The sequence below is a fragment of the Acinonyx jubatus genome, chromosome A2 (genome assembly GCF_027475565.1).
Source record: "Acinonyx jubatus isolate Ajub_Pintada_27869175 chromosome A2, VMU_Ajub_asm_v1.0, whole genome shotgun sequence".
Classification (NCBI taxonomy): domain Eukaryota; kingdom Metazoa; phylum Chordata; class Mammalia; order Carnivora; family Felidae; genus Acinonyx; species Acinonyx jubatus.
In genome coordinates this window covers 70,672,695-70,693,222 of record NC_069383.1, presented here as the reverse complement: position 1 = coordinate 70,693,222, position 20,528 = coordinate 70,672,695, and the positions used below count along the sequence as shown (strand labels likewise).

The window sequence follows — 20,528 nt, the reverse complement described above, 5'->3', positions numbered from 1 at the left end:
TTTCTTAATTTCAGTCTCTAAGAATTTATTCCATTGAACGTTGAGTCAAGGAGTAACTTAGTAGACAACATCTGTGTAACAGTAGACAAAGCACATCCAGAGATAGGTGAATGCATTGGCCTCTTGAATTGGATGTTGAGCATGTCTACCAAAGTGAGGGGTTTATGTTGACTTGCTGAGGTGGAATAATTTAGGGTAGCAAAGCTAAAGCAGCAGCCCCAGAGGCAGGCTTCATTCTTGAGTGACACACACCCCTAATTTGCTAGAGGCATGAAAACCAAGGAGTAAGTGAGGTTCATCTTCCTGGAGTGTCACTTAAGTTGGAATTTTGAGGAAATAATGATTTGTTTTACACTTCAATCTCACACAGACATACTGTGAAAATGCAAAATAGACATGAACTTAAAACACAAGACTTAAGAAAGGGAGCTTCTTTGGTGCATATCCTCAACATTCTACAGTGATCAGTGTTTATTCTAGGAAGGAAATGTATGAAAATGGAGAGTACATCCTGTCCTGTCAGGCCGGGATTCAAATTTACCTCAGCCCCTCACTAAAGTGTTATTTTGGGGAAGTTGTATAAATGCTCTGAGATTTATTTTCTCATATTTAAAAAGAAGACACTAATATTTACCTCAAGAGTTGCCACAAATTAGAGAGGGAGTAGTGAGAACCTTGTACATACCTGGCTGGATGGTACCCTCTCCTCTCGACTCCGGCCCCCTAAAATTATGTGAAATCATTTAGGCATAAGTTGAAATGGAGGAAGAATGGGAGATCACCGTGTTTTATCACAGACTTGCATTCAAGTTTGCATCTCAAGGGTTAATTCCTTCACTACTTCTCTTGTCATGATGCTGTCATAAAGGCTGGGCAAGAGTCTACCCTGAGAACACAATGTTTGTCCCATATATGGCTCCTGCCTAGGGAATCAGGCCTGGAGAGAGTCTTTGGTTGCTTCTGCTTTCTCAACAATGAAGCTGAGTAAAAACAATGTTAAATTGGAAGGCTATCCTGAAGTGCTAACTTAAGTAACTCCACAAGGAATAGGATAAGAGGGTACATGAGGGAGCCAGCCAGGGACTCCCAGTTCTGGTGGAATAAAGGGCAGGAGGTTAGGGGACAAGTAGAAGGACTGCAGGAGACTCTCTGGAAATGTATGGGGGAGAATTTGGGGTCAGAGGATTAGCTTTTGTTCTAGGGCTCACTGGTCTCTGAGGGTAGCTTCAGTGTGGGAGAGAGGTGGAACTAAATAGTGGTAATAGGGAAGCCATCTCTAAGCAATGATGATGGGCTGTCTTCCACCCGGGGGATTCATATACGGGTGTTTACAAGCTGGGAGTTTGTAATTTTGGGACTATTTCAAAGATAGTATGCTCTATGGTACCTCCATTTATGCTAATTGTATAAATATGGAATCTTTCTATTAATGATTATTTACTGAATGCAAAGCACACCAAGGACAGCAAAATGAGGCAAGACCCTACTATTAACTTCATTCATTTAGCAATATTTAGCACCCACCACATACCAGGCATTGGGAATATAAAATGAAAAGTCCTGTGTTTGCCCCTCAGGATATACATTCTACCTAAGGCTGTGTATATCATAGTCATTCACTTCAAAAAAGTCTAAGTGAAATGCATATTCTAAGTATTCATTTTTATTAATGTAAAAGCATATGTCAACCATGTTTTTTTCATCTCCTGATTTCTTAAAGGCCTAGGCACACCTCTGGCACTATTTTTAAAAAACAAAAAATACTTAAAAATTGTTCATATATATGTATACATAATCTTAAATACAATTAATATATAAAATCCATATATCTATATATGCTATAGATGTAATATTGGCTTGATTATATACATATATGTAAATTGTTTATATATATATAATCTTGGCTTGATTCTAAATCTTTTGAATCAGAATTTCTGCTTCTGAGGCTCAGGAAGCTGATTTTTAGCAGACTCTCAGTGTGATCTTTTGTAATTAAAAATTGAGAACTATATAGTCCACTTTCTTTCTTAACATTCTCCCTTATCGTAAGATAGATGACACCGAAGACTTTAAAAGCAAAAGCAGAAGAGATCGCATCTGCCATGAAATTTCCAAATACAATCTTTCTAAGTATGTGTTGGTGCATAAACTGATTTGTTTTGACTGATTTTATCAGTGGGGCCAATCCACAAAACAACCATGTCAATCAAAAAGTCATTTCCTTTTGTTTGTGTTTTAACATTCACCAGCCTGGGGATTGTCACAGACAAAGGTCACCTGATTACATTACGGTAGCAGGGAATTGGGTGGCTTCTGTAGGAGCCACACTGGAGACATCCATCAAAGAACTTTTCAGTGGGCCGGTCAGTGCTTAATGAAAGTGTCAGTGGCTTTCACAGAAAAGTTTATCTTGATCCCTGTTAACACTCTTGATAATAAACTTCACACTTTCTTAGATAAATGATCTTTTTAAATTTTTAAGTAGGCAAAGGTAATCAAATCTAAGAGGACAAAGTACACTTTTGGGGAATGGAGGGGGGAATCCAGAGGCCTTGTTCCCTGGCTTTGGAAAGAAAGTAAAGTAAAGCTGGAGTGTGCTGGGGCTTGAGACATGGCTTCCAGAATCAGAGAGGCTCAAATCCTGCTATTGATCTTACCATGCTATCTTGGGCAACTTTTTCAGTGTAGTGAATCCATAGTTTTCTCATTTGTGTAAGGAAGGAAATAATAATAACTAATATTTATTGCATATTTGTTATGTAGTGAACATTTGACATGTACTAACTCAGTGAAGCCTGACTGCAATGGAGATGATAATATGACCCCTATATTCCAGAGAACTGTAAGTTAGAACTGTAACTGGGGAATAGAAAACAACTTCATAGGGTTTTGGAGAACATTAATTGATAATATTTGGAATGCTTAGCACAGGGCCTGATGCTCATAAATGCTAAATAAAGACCACCATTAATATAAATTTATTACACCCACTTTGTTTTTTTTTCTTTTTAAGCCTTCTCCAATAGTTATTTGAAAATTCATAGCCTCTTTGATCTGGACCCTTGGGCCAACAAGTTAATTAGGATGTATTATCTGAATGTATATATAGTGCATTCCTCTTCATACTTCGAAAGAAGAGTCCAATGGATTTCTTTTCTTTTAAATTATTTTAATGTTTATTTGTTTTTGAGAGAGAGAGAGAGAGAGCACAAGCAGGGGAGAGGCAGAGAGAGAAGGAGACACAGAATTTGAAGCAGGCTCCAGGCTCTGAGCCGTCAACAGAGAGCTCAATGTAGGGCTTGAACTCATGAACTGCGAGATCATGACCTGAGCTGAAGTCAGTCGCTTAACCAGCTGAGCCACCCAAGCACCCCAAGTCCATTGGGTTTCTAAAGTTGGTTCCAGGAGATAATACTCTTTATTTCCCCAGTATGTGATTCTGACTCATTACTCTGGGCAGGACCAGAAAGTATGCACCACCAAGGAGAGGTTTTATCCAAAATATTACTAATCAGTCATTTTAATTACTTCCAAGGGGCACCTAGTAGATGCTTTGGCTGGATTGATGCTGCACTTTGGATAATTGATTCAAATGTGAGTTCCATTGTTTTGTTGCCCTCAGAAAGGCAGGGTAAGAGGCAGTGTGTCATAGGGAAGAAACCAAATTTCTGTCAGGTACTGGGGAGAGGAGACAGAGCTGGAGCTGAAACTGATGCCTTTCCTTCCAACTAAGAGTTGTATGATCTTGGGCAAGCTACATCAAGTACTTAAATTGGAAGTACCCCATAGGGATACTTTGAGAAAGTAAACAAAAGAAGCTATAGAAGGCTCCTAGTATGCTGTTGGTCACATAGCAGGTACTCAATAAATTACACTGAAGTATCAAGATTTTTTTATTATAAATACCAATAATGTTTTAGATACACTGGGTTGGATAAATAGCCAGTCTTATGACTGAGCAGCCAGCACAGATAGAGATTATAAAGTTATAAAATCTAGTCAAGCTGGTAGAGGACTAAATAGCATACAGAAACAATTACTTTGAGAGGCCATATTCATTTATTTTTTCTTTGATTGAACCAATAAATGTTGAGGCTTTTGGAAATTAGAAAGAAGGGGTTGTATCTAAAGACAACTCCTTCCTGGGGTGCCTGGGTGGCTCAGTCAGTTGAGCGTCCAACTTCGGCTTACACCATGATCTCAAGGTTTGTGAGTTTGGTTCCTGCATCGGGCCCTCTGCTATCAGTGTGGAGTCTGCTTTGGGTCCTCTGTTCTCCTCTCTCTCTGCCCCATATCCTTTTCTCAAAAATAAATAAACATTTAAAAAATCTTCTATAAAAAAAAAGACAACTCCTTTCTTATTTTTCTTTGAGAGCTTGGGATCGCTGATGCAAGACTGCTGGGTCTTGGTAGAGAGTGTTTTGAGAGTACCTACATAAAAAAATTCCTTCAGAATGGGAAGGGAATGGAAGCTGTGGTCCCAAAAGTTGTGGGAGCTTGTTCTCAGACTCTTGAAATCTCTTAGGGGTGTTGATAGAACCTCAAACGACATGCCTACATGGTATTCCTATGGGGACTAGGCTCTTGAGCAAAGGTTCCCAGACTCAGCAGCTGTGCCAGGCCCCAAGCCTGTCATCAAATGGAAGAATTGTCAAATGAGCTTCCTGTCTTATCTGGTGGATTTCTCAGTGCTAACCCTTGTGGACTGAAAACCTAAGATGACTCCTTCAGGCTTTGTAGACTTGACCCCCTCCTGTGATGCCATCAACCACTCTTAAAACATTGGGGAGAGGAGGCCCTAAGATGGTCTCTGATGGTATTCCCTGCCAGCTTGGAGACTTGTGGAATAAACAAAAGATATATAATATTACTTGCACACCCAAGTGTAGAGTAAGATTCATGTTTTCTACATATGTTAATCAGACGGTTGTTGAGATCCATGTTGAAATCAGAGGGAGATATTGAAGATAGAATAAAAGCTGAACTATTTATTCCTTCTACCTTCTGCCTTCAGGAACAGCTCCATTGGGTCTCATCTGACAGCGGAGACCTATATGCTTCTGCCTGAAATCCAGGTTGTAGAACCCAGTCTGTACCTCTAGCACAATGGTTCTCAAACTTGAGCATGCATCAGAATTACCTGGAGGGTTTGTTAAAACAAAGGTTGCTGGGCTTCACTCACAGTTTCTAATCTAGTAAGTCTAATGTTGCTAGAGAATTTTCATTTATAACAGATTCCTAGGTGATGCTGATCCTGCCGGTTCAGGGACTCCACTCTGAAAATCAGATGTGTGGAAGAAAACCTGACAGAGGCTGGGTTTGAATTTTTATTCATCCCAATTTTTAGAGGAAATTCCTTTCTTATGTAGGATGAATTTAGCGTATATTTACAATTTTGCTTCATAATGCTGTCCCTTACACCCACCCGCCATGTTCCCTACTAAGCATAATTTTACAAGTTTGTTTACAGAGTTTTTAAAATTTTTAGTGCCCATTTTTCACATCAGGGTTTGTGACAGCACTAGATAAAATTATGGCACTTTTTAATGCTTTTTATTTTACTGTTAACAGGAACTCTGAACTTGTCTCTTTAGTAGAACTTGGGAGTTCTAAGTTCTGAACAGGACAAGAAAGCGGAGATTGGAATTTGTAAGATACACACACACACACGCACACACACATATATGACTTTTACAAAGCCATCATCTTACTTTTTTCAAATACAAGCTACCCAAGACTCTTATCTGAGTTGGTTTTAAAAAGCTATTTTGTGTGAAAAATTGTATCCAATTTTTTTCTTGCACCCTGTAGATATTCTTTCATGGACTGATGAACAGAGTATAAAATCTGTTATAGAAATTAAATAGTGTAGTGGGTAAAAGCATGGGCTTTGCTGACAGGTATACCTTAAATAAAGCCTGAGAATTTCAGTTTCTGTCCCTTCGTAAATAAGGGTGACCTTAGGCAAGTCAATTTTTCCTCTTTGAACCTCAGTTTTTTCATCAAGTAACAGAGATAATGCCTCCTCTTTGGCTTGTTGTGAGGGCTGATTTAGATGATGTGAGTAATAAGCATTCTAAATAGAAGCTATTATTTCTTAAAGATGATCCTTTTCTCAAACCATTTAGCCCCCCTCTGCAACCCCCAAATTTTAGAGTTTAAAAAGAAAAAGCCCTGTGGAAAATTAGGGAAAGGATATTCCCATACACTGGATATTAGGAGAAGGTACTATTATGAAACCACGTGGTTTTCACTTGATATGATAGAATAAGTGTATTTGCTTAGTGTTTCTCTGTCTTCAGTGGTGGTTGCCTGAATCAACATTAGCTAAGAGAATTCACACAGTTCAAATAAATATCAGAGGGCTGGAGAGGACTTTTCTCTAGCCAAGTAGATCAAGTTGGAATGCTGAGTTAACATGTATATACATGTAAATATTTGGATAATATCTCTTGCTACCAACATAGGATATTCATGGTGTAAAAGTATTTGTAGCTTAGATGAGACAAACTTGGAGAGAATGAATGAATGAATGAATGAATGAATGAATTCATATATATGTATGAATACAGTGAAAAAATATACTATATGTATTAGAATACAGTGAAATCATTTTTATCAGCTTTTATCTTTTAAATGCAGTTCATAATATTGACTTCTCAGGCTTTATTTAATTCCATGTCATGTCCTAAATGAATCTGTTCAGATAGGGTATAGCAAATGAAAGAAAATGATGCTGGTTAATTTACGACAAAGTCAGATGTGTGTGTTAGAAAGAGCAAAGATAAAATCAATTAGCAGGCTATAGAATAGCTCACAAAATTAAAGAAGGTTTTTGACCAGGCCAGGAGGGAGCAAAAAAGCAGGAAAGCTCAGACATCCTGATGAGCAGGCTGCGTCTCTCCTGAGCAACAACTTCTTCTTCTGTGAGTCATTCTGCTTGAGAGATAAGGGTCCACCTATCTTGTCTAGCTCAGGTCAGGTACTCACCTATTGTTAGGGGAGGGCAGGGAGCCTTGATTGATGGTTCCATCTATGCTGTGGCATGATTTCTGGTGGAGAGGGGGACTACCCTCCACCCTGACTCAAAATAGCCTACTCTTACCATACATAAAGGAATGAATGCAAAAAGAAGTGTAGGTTACTGTACAAAAAGCACATAAATATACTTGTCTGCATTGCTTATATCGCATGTTCATTTAACCTGAAAGGAAAGATGCCATTGGCTTAGAGTAACAGCCAAAAGCATCTTAAAAATATACCTTTAATCCTCAGCTTATCCAAACTCATAAACCAGCATACTATGCACATTGAATTATCTAAAAGTTAATATTTAATGTAAATATCCAACATGGCAAGATAAAACTCATTAAATGGAATAATGTTCATTTGAAGGGTTAATTTATTCATACCCGATGCAATGGCTATTTTGGTGTTCACTTCTAATAGCAGCAGCAATAAAAACTTTGGCAATGCTGTTAATTTATTAAAGGCTATAGCTAGTAAATATTTAATACAGCCCCAAACATTTTAATCTCTTTTCCATTAATATTTTACCTAACAGTTTCTCTCTCACATAATCAATTTAATATTTTTAATGCTTAATATTTTAATTGGTCTTCAATTTGGAAAGATGGAATAGGAATTTAAGCTTAAGATATGAAATTGTATCTACAAGCTAAAGAAAAAGTTAAAAATATGTAAACCCCTTAGGAAATGGAAAATTACTCTATTCTAAAATGTATGCCATAAATTTTATATTAAATGAACACTGAATCATAAATGTTTCTTCTTTCACATCTTTAATATTCAACAATTATGTCTCTTCTTAATATCCTTTGGCATTAAATTTAATTGACCCTGGTTGTGTCAATTAGAAGTACTTGTATTATTTATGGATTTTTTATGAATTGTCTTTATCAGGTCTGTAGAGCTTTAGGTCACTTGCTTATTTATCACCTTGTTCATCAAATCCTCATCTTAAAATATGGGATTTTTGAAATAGCTTTTAATACCATAAAACATCTCCTCTTACTCCTATATCCTAATGTAGGATTTTCTGTAAAGGACCAGATAGTAAATATCTTAGGCTTTGTAGGCAACATACTATCTCTGTCACCTCTTCTTCTTAGCAACCTTTTAAAAATTTAAAAGCTATTCTTAGTTGAATGGCTGTACAAAAACAAGCTGCAAGCTACATTTGACCCAGAGTCTTGGTTTGCCTACTCCTGTAATGCAGCATTTTATAAAAAGATGATACATACAAAAGGCTATAAGATTCATAAGTTTAAGTAGTAATTTTAAATGAACTACTATAATAACTACCATTTAATTCAAGAAGTGGAACATTATAACCAACGCCTCAAAATCTTCCCTTGTGCCATTTCCAGAGTTAATAATATCTTTGGACATTGTTCTGAATCAGTGTAGTTTTATCTTTTTCCTTTTCACTGAATTCCTTTGTAATTTGGTCAGCTTGTCAAAAAACACATATTAAGGCTCTCTTGTGTTCCAAGCACCTTACTAGGCTCCCAAGGAGCTAGTGATGAAGATACATTATGCATACATAAGGGAATAATAACAAATTCAGTACTAGCTGATGGTGGCTTGAAGATGATATGGTAAGAATTGGGGTATATTTTTTAAATAGTGCCATCGGACTTACTGATGGATTAAATGTGAAGTGTACATGAAAGAGAGAAATCAAGGATGACTACAGTTTTGACCTAAGCAGTTGAATAGATGGTGATGCTATGTAATAGGATGAATTTGAGAGAGGCAGGTTTTATAGCAAAGCTTAATAGTTATATTTGGGATATGTTAAGTTGTATGTTTATTAGAGACCTCACTGAAAATTTAAGTAGACATTTGGATATTCAAGTCTGGAGCCACAAGACTGGATGAAATTACTGAGGGAAAGAATAGATAATGAAACTGGATAAAGAAAGGATGAGGAATGAGGAACAAGCCCTGGAGTGAAACAACTAGAAGCTTACTGAAGATGAAGAGTCAAAGGAAGATAGGCAAAACATGCCTCGTCATGTTAGGGAAAACCCTGAGCGGTGTGGAAGGGATCTTTGAGACTTACGGAAGAAAAGAAACAGTGGTCCACCCAGATTTAAACAAAACAAAACAAAACAAAAATTCTGAGACACTGAGAAAGCTGAACCCATTCACTTTGGCAGGATAACTTTATGACCTTGATAAAAGCCATTGTGGAAGAGTGGTGAGGATAAAACAAAAACAAAAACAAATATAAAAACAAAAACCTTGGTTGTATTGAGCCAAGCTGGAATGGCAGATGCACCCTTCAAAGGAGTTTGCAGTGAAGGGCGTAAGGAAACAAGGTGATAGCTAAAGGAGACATGAGTTAAAGGGAATTTTAGAAAAATCAGTAATATTAAATGAGCTTATGTATAATTTAAAAACAAAAGTACTTTAAGAACTATTTTAGGGGCGTCTGGGTGGCTTGGTCGGTTAAGCGTCCGACTTCGGCTCAGGTCATGATCTCACGGTCCGTGAGTTTGAGCCCCGTGTCGGGCTCTGTGCTGACAGCTCAGAGCCTGGAGCCTGTTTCAGATTCTGTGTCTCCCTCTCTCTCTGCCCCTCCCCTGTTCATGCTCTGTCTCTCTCTGTCTCAAAAATAAATAAATGTTAAAAAAAATTAAAAAAAAAAAAAAAGAAATATTTTAGTGATTATCACCATAAATCGGTACCGGTTACTTCATGCTACATAACCAATTACTCCAACTGGTGTAAAACAAGCATTTATTATGCGGCAACATTTTGTGGGTTGGTTTTGGATTGGTCTATACAACAGGGATTGGCAAACATTTTCTGTGAAAGGCCAAATAGCAAATATTCTAAGCTTTGCAAGCCCAGCGGTTACCGTCACAACTATGCAACCTAGTCATTACAACAGGAAAATAGCCACAGACAGTACATGAAATAAAGAAAGTGATTGTTCCATCAAGACTTTCCTTACAAAAATAGGTAGGTAGTGGGCTGGATTCGGCCCGCAAGTCCTAGTTTGCTGACTGCTGGCCCAGAATATCTGAGGCCTCATCTGGAAGATGAAGATTCAATGGGGGGGGGGGGGGGGAACTTGACAGCTGGCCTGGAATGCTGCAGCTCCTCAAGCGTCTCTTTCTGCCTTGGTGTGATCTATGTGATCACTCAAGCATGGTGGCCTTGAGTTAGTTACACTTTTATTTATTTCTTTAAACAATTTTTGTAATGTTTATTTATTTTTGAGAAAGAGAGAGAGACCCAGGGCGAGAGGGGGAGCGGCAGAGAGAGAGGGGGACAGAGAATCTGAAGCAGACTCCAGGCTCTGAGCTGTCAGCACAGAGCCCAAAGCAGGGCTCGAACTCACAAGCTGTGGGATCAGGACCTGAGCTGAAGTTGGACAGTTAACTGACTGAGCCACCCAAGTGCCCTGCATTCGTTACACCTTTAAAATGAAGGCTCAGGGCTTCCTGTCCCAGGAAAAACTGGAAGAATCTTCCTGGCTGTTTTGAACCTAGGCTCAGAACTCATGCAGTGTCACTTCTGCCATGTGCTATTTGTTGATGTAGTGACAAAGGTCCACCCAGGTATAAGGAGAGGGAAAGGAAGGAAATGTTTGCCTCTTCCTGGGAGGAGAAAGAATTTATAGACATGTTTAAAACCTCCATACTTTCTGAGGAATAAACAAAAGGTCAAGATCCTTTTTTTTGTTTGTTTTTCTAGAAGGAAAATTTGAAATTTCATAATGGCTCAGGTGATTTCAAAATACTGGTTGAAAATGGAGAATTGTGATCATACTGTAATTTTTTTAAATTTTCTTTGGAATAGTACTTAAGAAAGAAAAGTCTCCTTGCATAATTCAGCTATGATGGTGCTTAATTGCAAGCAGACTTGGGCTGTTTTACTAAAAAGAGGACACATATAATTGGCCTCCTTATCTTTTGAATGTGTAGACTTAAAATCAGTTGATATTTTGTGGATTTGGTTGGGCCACTAAGCATAAAAATGGATAAGTTTATTTGGGCATCTGTAATAGGCCTAATAATGGCCCCAAAGATGTCAGTGTCCTGGAATCTGCAAATGATACTTTCTATGGCCAAAGGAACTTTGCAGTTGCAATTTAGGATATTGAGATAGAGAAATTATCTTGGATTATTCAGATGGGCCTAAAGCATAATCACAAGTGTCCTTACATGAAATAGGCAGAGGGAGATTTGACTAGAAGAAGGTGTAGGAGATGTGATGATGGAAGCAGGAAGTTGGAGGAATGCAAGGAAGAAGCCACAAGCCAAGGGCTGCAAGTAACCCCTCAAAGAGGGAAAAGCCAAGGGAAGGGATTTTCCCTGAGAGCCTCTGGAAGGAAACTGCCCTGCCTACACCCTGATTTTAACCTAGTGAAACTGACTTCAGACTTCTGGCCTCTAGAACTGTAAGAAAATAAACTTGTGTTATTTTAAGTCACTGAGTTGCTGGTAATATATTTTGGCAGCCTTAGGAAATGAATGCCACTTTCTACAGCAGTTCATGAAACATTTGGCTGACACAGTTAATTGCACATGACATAAGTTATAGCGAGTTAGGAGTTTTCTGTAAGTCTGTGAGGGTTAAAATAAAACTGTAAATGGAGTGCTTGCTTATAGCAGTTGCTCCAAAAAGTGTAAGTTAAACAAGATATATGTTAAATAAATGATTAGAAAATAGGGAACAAAAAAAAGAAAAAAGAAAAGAAAAAGAAAAGGGGGACATGGCATGGTGTGGCGTGGTGAAACCAGACAGTGAAACTTGTAAAAGCCATCAGAAAGAAAAGGCACAATGAAACAGGGTTGAAATTGAAAAGGCCCAAGGGAACAGAGGATGGAATTTCTACAGGGAGACTAAAGTACAAATCTCAGGGGCCCTTGGAGGCAGGATGAAGTTGTCATACCCCAACACTCCAGCCAAGCCCCCACTGTGGGGCAGAAGGATAAGGTGGAGCATTTATTCATTCCATCCTAATGGCTCACTGTGTCCCAAGCATGGACTTTGTTTCATTCCCCAGGGGACAAAATGAGGCAGGGTTGACTCAAATACACAGGGAGGTCACAAGTCTTTTTGAGTATCCTCACTAATTGAAAATTGTTTCAGTTCTTTTTAAATGGCAAAATATTAAATGCCAAACTTCTAACTTTAATGACTTAGGGATACTTTTACATGATAGCTAATACAAAGCTAAAGATTAAAGGGGAAAACACATTCGGGTTCATAATACTCAGGCACCTCACCGCATCTTTGTTTACGTCTACGTCACCTGTCTCCTAGAAGCAGCAAAACAGAAGGCCCAACAGCATGGATTCTGGAGTAGGAATGCCTGGGTTTGAATCCCAGATTTGCCATTAATTAGATTGGTGACTTTGGACAACTATCACTCAACTCCCTTATCTGCAAAACAGAGAAAATAATAATATCTATCACAACTTCTCATAAGAATTGAAAGGGTTAATAAATGTAAAACATGAGCAGTATCAGCGCATAGTAAGGGCTACATATTTGTTGAATAATGGTATTAAAAACTTCATGAGTGCAGTTCACAAGAAAGCACATTCATTTGCACTCTGTAAATTGACAAATTTTTCCAAAGGTTAACCATTTTCCTGCTTGATATTTTCCATGCTTTCTTTCTAAGAGTCCCCATGATGAATTTCCACTTACCATTCAACAAATGCCCACAGAGCTCAGGCCTGTGAAAGCCAGTGAACCCGTATGTTGCAAACGAGTGTCAGTAATGGCGACAGTTAGGGTTTCACAATCTGTGAGAAGAAAGCTCACAAATGCAATCGGAAATGAGGCACTTCTTATGCCACTTCTAAATCACTTCAAACTCTTTCAGGCTATAATAAAGTGCTGGGGGTGTGAATCATAGTTTTTGCCTCAAGGTGGAGAAGTAAAAATCTTACTGGCTTTGTCAGTCTGGCAGAACTGCATTCAAATCCTGACCCAGTCCTTACTAACTACATAATAGGCAGCTTAGTTAAACTTTCTTAATCTAAAAGGGGCACTTTGGCTGAGTTCTAAAATATACATATATATGCAACCCAGTAATTCAGCAAATGATAACTATCCTTGGCTAAGTTATGATAACTTATCCTTGGCTAAGCAGCAATAGACTGTATATAGTTTGGGTGTTCAGAAGTTGGAATATCTAGGAATCAGGTAACACATTTGTACATATGTATTTTTCAGTGAGGAAACGAAAGGAGTGCTACTTCAAGCCTGTCTTTTGGAAGCTTTTATTGGCCAAAGTTTTCTGTCTTTAGTTTTGTTTAGCCTTTTAGAAGTTTATAGCATTCAGGCATTTCCTTTGGCAAATCTGGCACAGGCTAAAGAGAAAGGACAAATATTTTTCAGTTTCTCTAGTGAAAGTGGATGTGCAACATATGTGGCTAGTCAGATACCACTTTCCAGTAACAAGGTCCCAGGCACCGGTTTCAGAAGACTTTATTCCCTGCTTCCCCCATGACTAACCCCAGAGGAGGAACTGACTCTGCAAATAGCTGGAATCATAGTTATTCTCTTCATTTCCTGTATGACCCTCCAAGCCCCCACCCCCACGCACATGCACACACACAAATAATCCCACAGCCACATCAGTGTCAGGGTCCTGGATTTATTTTGTTCTCAAGGGAACTGATGCCTGAGAGAAAGAGTTTTTTGTCTTTCAAAATTTGGCTGCTTCTTCCTAAATGAGACCGCTTTTTAGAAAGATTTTCATGGTATCAGGTTAGTTATCTAAAAATACTGTGATTTCACTCTAGATATAAAAGAAATGGGAAAAGGGCTAAATTAAGATGACATACTATTGAACATCTCATTTTTATTACTTTATTTATTCCGTGATAAGAACTGTCTGTAAGCTGGTGGTACAAATCACTGTAGGACAAGCATTATTACCCGTATTTTACAAATAAAACAGAAAAGACCCAGAGAGGTTAAAGGATTTGTCTGTGGTCACAAAGCTTTTTAGTAGCCAACCCAAAATAAGAACCGAGGATTTGGGATTGCAAGTTCTGTACTGTTTTTCTTTGCCATGTGCTCTTGGTAATTAACATGATCAAAATCTACTTAGAGGTTAGTGGGTACAACAAAATAAATAATTGTTCCTTTTGTTTGGTGAGTTTGTTTTGACCTAGATATTAAATTTCCTCAAGTCCCACTATCTTTAGTTATGTCTATTCTAACTTTTTGTTTTTGTTTTTGACAATATTTATGGCTTTTAGACTGTTGATTTGTATTTAGGAAGATAGCTTTGGTAACTACCAAACAGGAAGTCATCCAGGTCAGTCTGGGACATTTGTGGAAGCAAGGCTAGCTAATGACTTCAGATATGCAAAGAATAAAGGGAGACCAAATGATTTGGTTTACTCTTTGGTTTTTCCCACTCTTTTTAGACCCAATATAGATCCCATCTGTAAAGGTCAGAGATACATCCTGCCTGCCTCTTTCAGCCTGTTTCTTTCCAACAGCATAGTCTCCTCACCATAATTCACTCTTCTTCATTCTTGTCTTGTTCTATTGAATAAGGGATATTTCCTTTAGTCTTGTTCTAATATCTCAAGATCAAAACTGATATAAACTGGCGAATGACCTGGGTCCAAAGTTCTGGTGAGTCATTCCCTAAGACTAAAGAAAGGATAACATAGATATAGCTGTTAATCTCCTTTACAGTCCAGGTAAGAGGCTACTGACACCTCAGAATGGTAGGTAAATAGGAAAGCAAATGAGGAATCTTGAAGAATTCTAAATTCCCAAAGCAATGTTACTGTATTCTTCTATCTCTTCCCTTAAGTCTGTCCCGGGGGTAAATGTATCCTTGTCAGCATTACAACATTACAATAAAAATTACGGTAATTTCCATCCCATGAAAGAAAGACTTGGGAGACAGAACATTGCCACACTATCTGGGGAGACTTTGTTTAGTAGTTGGTTGTTTATTGTTTTGCTTGGAAGTCTTTGATGGGTGGTAAGGGGGTGAATGAATGAACGGCAACCTCATAAATTATCCTGTGATGGTAACTGATTATGATAAACCTTCTCAAGGGGTCTGAATTCCCCAGGGAACTTTGCCCAGGATTTCTCAATTTTTTTGTGATACCATTGAAAAATGGTGACTTGGATAAAAGAACTCAAGAGCTACATGCAACTCTGTATGCTCTTCTGGATGCAGCTGTATTCTTATTTTGCTAAACGTGGTTGATATTTAAGAAACCCCAGCCCCATGACAAGGGTTTTGAATTTGTTTTCACTATTTGTACCTCATGATATGGTATGGAGATTGGGGAAATAATCCTTTAATAATGAGCCAGAGCTGGACTGATAGAAACATATTCTAGACCCTGATTGGTGAAGCCAGAGAGAGATGTCATTTCCTAAAAAACAGATAATAAGAGAGATTTAGAAAGCAGTTGCAGAATGAAGAGCAGAGAAGTGATGATGATTATTCAGAAAAAAGAGGGACATTGGGACTAGAGACATAGAGGAAGACCTGGATAGTGATTATAGACATCTACTAATAAGGAAAGAGGGTCCAGTGGCTAAAAAGGAAGAAATAGTTTGGATTTCATCTGTTTGTACCTACAGACTAATTAGCAAGGACCCAACTGTCCCAGGGACCAGACTTAAAAGAAGTAAAGTTGGCGTGGTAGAAAAGAAATCTGAGTTATTAAAGTATATCCAGCTAAATTATGCACCTAAGCTATTTGTAACTCATTTACTTGAGTATATATTTTATAGATAACATATTCATATGTAGTAAAAAAAGATCGTGTACTATAAACTGTAGTTGTGATTTGAATGACTTGCCTGAGCAGGATGTGGAAGAGGATCCTGTGTCTCTTGATGGCAGCCCCCAGGTCAGTCTAAAAAGAAATAAAATGTCTTGAATTTTGGTTTGCATTAATAGAAGGGATTCAAAGTAAACACAGGGTCTCCTCTCTGAGGGGAGTATTGTTAATTTATTATTAATTTAGTATCAATGCCTTCTTCTAAAGATGCTATAAATTGAGGACCCTCTAATGTTTTTTTTAACCCATGGGTATTAAAGAGTAAACTGTTACAAATCAAACTCAGTCCTACTCTTGATAACGTTGTGGTTATAAGACTAATTTTTGCATAGAGAGTAGTATAAAACTCACATTTTCTTCCTCACAAGTTGGATTGATTCTTTAAAACGATAGCAAGAAAAATCATGAAAAGTAGCCCAAATACTCATTCCTTTATCTAATGTCTCATTGCTTAGCAATTTTCTTCACTGTCATTTTTCAGTGGGAAAATACCTAAAATTTATCTACTGAAATTCAACTGAACAGAGTAATTTAAAACAAATCAATAGGCATACTAATAATAAGGTAAACATTCAAATGCAATACAGCATTTGTTTCTAATTACCACTTCATCAAGTCCCAGTTACAAATTAAGTCTCTTTATTTCAATTAACAATTTAATGGTGCTTTAGAGAGATAAAGAATGTTTTAAAAAGAAAGCAAACCTCTGATAAAGCACACCCAATTTTCTCCCAAAAGAAAACATGGCAAAAGCATCAAGCTATGAGAAAAAGCCTGGGATAGATGATTTGTGGAATGTACTGTCCACCACAGCTAGGAGATGTAGATAATGTTCATTTTGTGTGTTTTATGTTTATTTATTTTTGAGAGAGAGGGAGAGACAGAGCATGAGCAGGGGAGGAGCAGAGAGAGAGAGGGAGACACAGAATCTGAAACAGGCTCCAGGCTCTGAGCTGTTAGCACAGAGCCCAACGCGGGGCTCAAACTCACGAACTATGAGATCATGACCTGAGCCGAAGTCAGACGATCAGCCAACTGAGCCACCCAGGCGCACTCATTTTGTTTGTTTTATTTGCCAGGACCTTCTCTCCTATTCTGTACACGTGTCTTCTGATATCCTATATGGGGGAAAGGCCAGCTAACTAGGTATGCATCTACCTAACAAATATTATTGAGCACCTGTCTTGTGCCAGGCACTTAAGTGCCAGGTCATGAGGATTCAGTGATGAACAAGACCTAGTTCCTTCTCTTAGGAACTTCTCTTGTTTAATGGTAGAGACAGATATAATAGTCACAGTGTAATGTGTCTAAGACAGTAACTGAATAAGAAGAACTATAATGAAGATTGATAAATTCATTTAAAGTGTTATATCATTTCATCCAGAGGTTTTTAAATGGACAGAGGAATATTTCTTCTCTCTCTCCCTCCCTCTCTCTCTCTCTCTCTCTCTTTCACACACACACACACACACACACACACACACACACACACACTGCTGCTATGGGTGAAATTCCAGGTGTATGTAGTAAAGTTGGTGATATATTGATACTCATGTAGGGACCCACAAACTCTGTCTATAACAGTGAGCTTATTACAAATGTTAATTCCAATTCTTGGCTGGATAAAGCCATAGAATGTTAGAGCTTCAAGGAATTACTGAGTATATTTAATTGACTCATTTTATGGAGAGGAAACTGAGACCTAGAAGAACTAAGTCATTTGCTCAAGAAGACAAAGATAATCATTGGAAGTCAACATTAGAGATCAGCTCTCCTAATCCTTAGTACAACATGTTGGAGATACTTTGTTTTTACTCACAATGCTGGCATTTGCTTGTCATTATCTAACTTGACCTTTCTACAAACTCAGTATCCATAACTCTTACTCTGTCTGCTATGATGATGATGAAACCTTCCATGTCAGTAGCCACATCTGCTAAATGAAGTTATTACTTTTCATTAAAAACTTTTTAACATTTATTTATTTTTGAAAGAGAGAGAGAGAGAGAGAGAGAGCAAGCAAACACGGGGGCATGGAGCAAGGGCAGAGAGAGAGGGAGAGAAAGAGAATCCCAAGCAGGCTCCACATTGTTAGCTCAATACGGGGTTCAAACTCATGAACTGTGTATCATGACCTGAACTGAAGTCAGATGCTTAACTGACCTAGCCATAGAATGTTAGAGCCACCCAGTTGCCCCGGTACTTTGCATTTTTAAAATAAGATTTAGAAGGAACAGAGAAACTCAAGATAGAAAGCCATTCTGAAAATTCTTAAGTAATGTCTTGTAGCTTTTTTTGAAGGATATCATCAACCTAAAATAAATGTCTGCTGGGCTTGTATTGGTTAATACATATTTTTTCTGATTCATGGATAGTGTATTAGTTTCCTGTGATCACTATAGCAAATTATCACAAACTTGGTGGCTTAAAACAATAGAGATTTATTCTCTCATAGTTCTAGAGGCCACAAATTTGAAGTCAGTATTGCCGGGCTACAATCAAAATACTGGCAGTGCCCACCACTGACTATCGGGGAGAATAGGGTACTTGACACTTCCAGCTTTTGGTAACTTTTACTATTCCTTGGCTTGTGGCTAAATCACTCCAGTCTCTTTCTCTGCGTAATACTGCTTTCTCCTCTTCTCTGTCTCCCTCTTGTTAGGACATATGTGAATGCCCTTAGGACCCACCTAGGTAATGCAGGATTATCTCCCCATTTCAAGATCTTCTGCTTAACCACATCTTCAAAGCCCTTGTTTGCCAATAAGATAACATTCACAGGTTCCAGGTTTTAGGATGTGGGTGTTGGTGAGGGGCCGTTATTCAGCCCAGCACAGGTAGGGAACTGGATATCCATTCTTCAGTCAGAGACCATGACACAGAATTTCTTCTTGCTTTTGTTCCATTAATTTTGCACATAATTACTTTACTTGGATCTTTTGGGGACTTTTTCCTAGATTTTTTTTTTGCTACATCTCTCAAAAATACCTTACAATTTTTCTCATGGCCTGTCATTTATGATTTTTTTTTCCTAAGCATTTGGCCATCTATCTTGGTCAGTGCTCTGAAGTAAACAAAATCACTTTGGAACTGAATAAAAAATCAGGAAGAAGAATCAAGAGATCTTTGTTTTACATGTCAAAACTTCGTTGTTATTTGTGTCTATTTTTAGAGTCAGAGGTAATCTGACCATGACTGCTGTATTCAAGGAATCGGTGTTCTTACTCCCAACCACACAGGTGGATAAGATGGCTGGGTGCTTTCATAATCACCATTGATTCACTGTCAGATGGATCCATTCTCTATGACAACTTTTCAATATTACAGACTTTACCAACTAAAAAAGGCATCCCCTCATCCTGTGTACAGAAAAAAACATTGGTGAATAGGGATGACAGCCAGAAGCCTGTGGCCAGAAAATAAATATAAACGTGTCCTTTCATGCTGTGTAAGAACTCCTGGGCTAGAGGTGGACTCTTCAGTGTGTCTTGTCTGGTTTTCTGATTCCAGTTGATATCTAGGCATACAATGCAGCTTTATGGTGGGCCCAGAGGGCACCACAAATTGTTATGCATGAAGTATGGAGTTCAGCAGACAGGCCATTCAGGAATAAGACTTAGTATTGGTCAAGGACATTGGACTGAGCCACTGTGAGATGAGAGATGAGACTACTTCTGAGACGGGTTTCCTAAGCAGAGTGACTGGGTTCCATCCTCACAGGTGACTTCTGGCCCAGGTCGGAACAGAGCTTCCTGGTGGTGGCAGCTGCAGAGAGGAGTTAGTGGGAAGGACTGAGAACCAGACCTTTATTGACTGCATTAATCCCTATGGCTGTATTTGCCAACTTCCTGCTGAGTTTTTTTGTGAAACACAAGTTGCACTCCTCCCAAAGAGAGCACCTATAGTAAATTCATCTTCATTCACAGCAACTCAATTCATATGGTAAAAACTTAGTGCTGTTTGAACTTTTTGATTCCTTGTCAAATGTCAAATGTAGCATGCAACTTTTCCTATATAAATTCCTTTCCTATGTAAATGGTACTTAATCTTTTCTTGAAGGGTGAAGATGTGATCATATATTTTTTTTCTCCAGTCCAAAGAGAACCAGATTTCTCAGATTGTAAGTAATTTACTTTCAATATTCTTTCAAGAGAATTTCAAGAATTACAAATGGTAAGGTAATACTATTTAAAAAAAATTTTTAAATTTTATTTATTTTTGAGAGAGAGAGATACACAGAGCATGAACAGAGGAGGGGCAGAGACAGAGGGAGACATAGAATCCAAAGCAGGCTCCAGGCTCCAAGCTGTCAGCACAGAGACTGATGCAGGGCTCGAGCCCATGAACTGTGAGATCTTGACCGGAGCTGAAGTCAGACGCCTAACCGACTGAAGCCACCCAGGCACCCCTGCTATTTTTACTTTGGAACATGACAAGCTATAAAATCAAGGGAAAAGAAAGGTTGAATGTGATCTCTGAAAAGACAGCTTTAGTGTATTGCAACAAAACAGGTTAGAATGACTAGAAGTCTTGGGGCACCTGGCTTGCTCAGTTGGGTAAATATCTGACTCTTGATTTCAGCTCAGGTCATGATCTGAAATGAGTTTGAACCCGTGCCAGACTCTGTGCTGACAGCTCAGAGCCTGCTTGGGATTCTCTCTCTCCCTGTCTCTTTGCCTCTCCCCCACTCACGATCACTCTTTC

The 20,528-nt window shown here is 38.4% G+C and overlaps 2 long non-coding RNA genes across 2 annotated transcripts in view; one reads left to right on the top strand and one right to left on the bottom strand.

The window, feature by feature from the left end:
• The window catches only part of LOC128314788 (uncharacterized), a 236,153-nt gene that overhangs the window by 9,565 nt on the left and 206,060 nt on the right, over positions 1-20,528 (top strand). Inside the window, exon 3 of the long non-coding RNA XR_008296833.1 lies at positions 19,884-19,944. This is a non-coding gene — a long non-coding RNA (uncharacterized LOC128314788). The remainder of the gene's footprint in view (positions 1-19,883; positions 19,945-20,528) is intronic.
• Positions 12,154-14,731, bottom strand: LOC113603075 (uncharacterized). Its single transcript, XR_003424635.2, has 2 exons — positions 14,522-14,731; positions 12,154-12,426 (listed from the first exon to the last, which is right to left on the bottom strand). It is a non-coding gene; the product is annotated as an uncharacterized LOC113603075 (long non-coding RNA).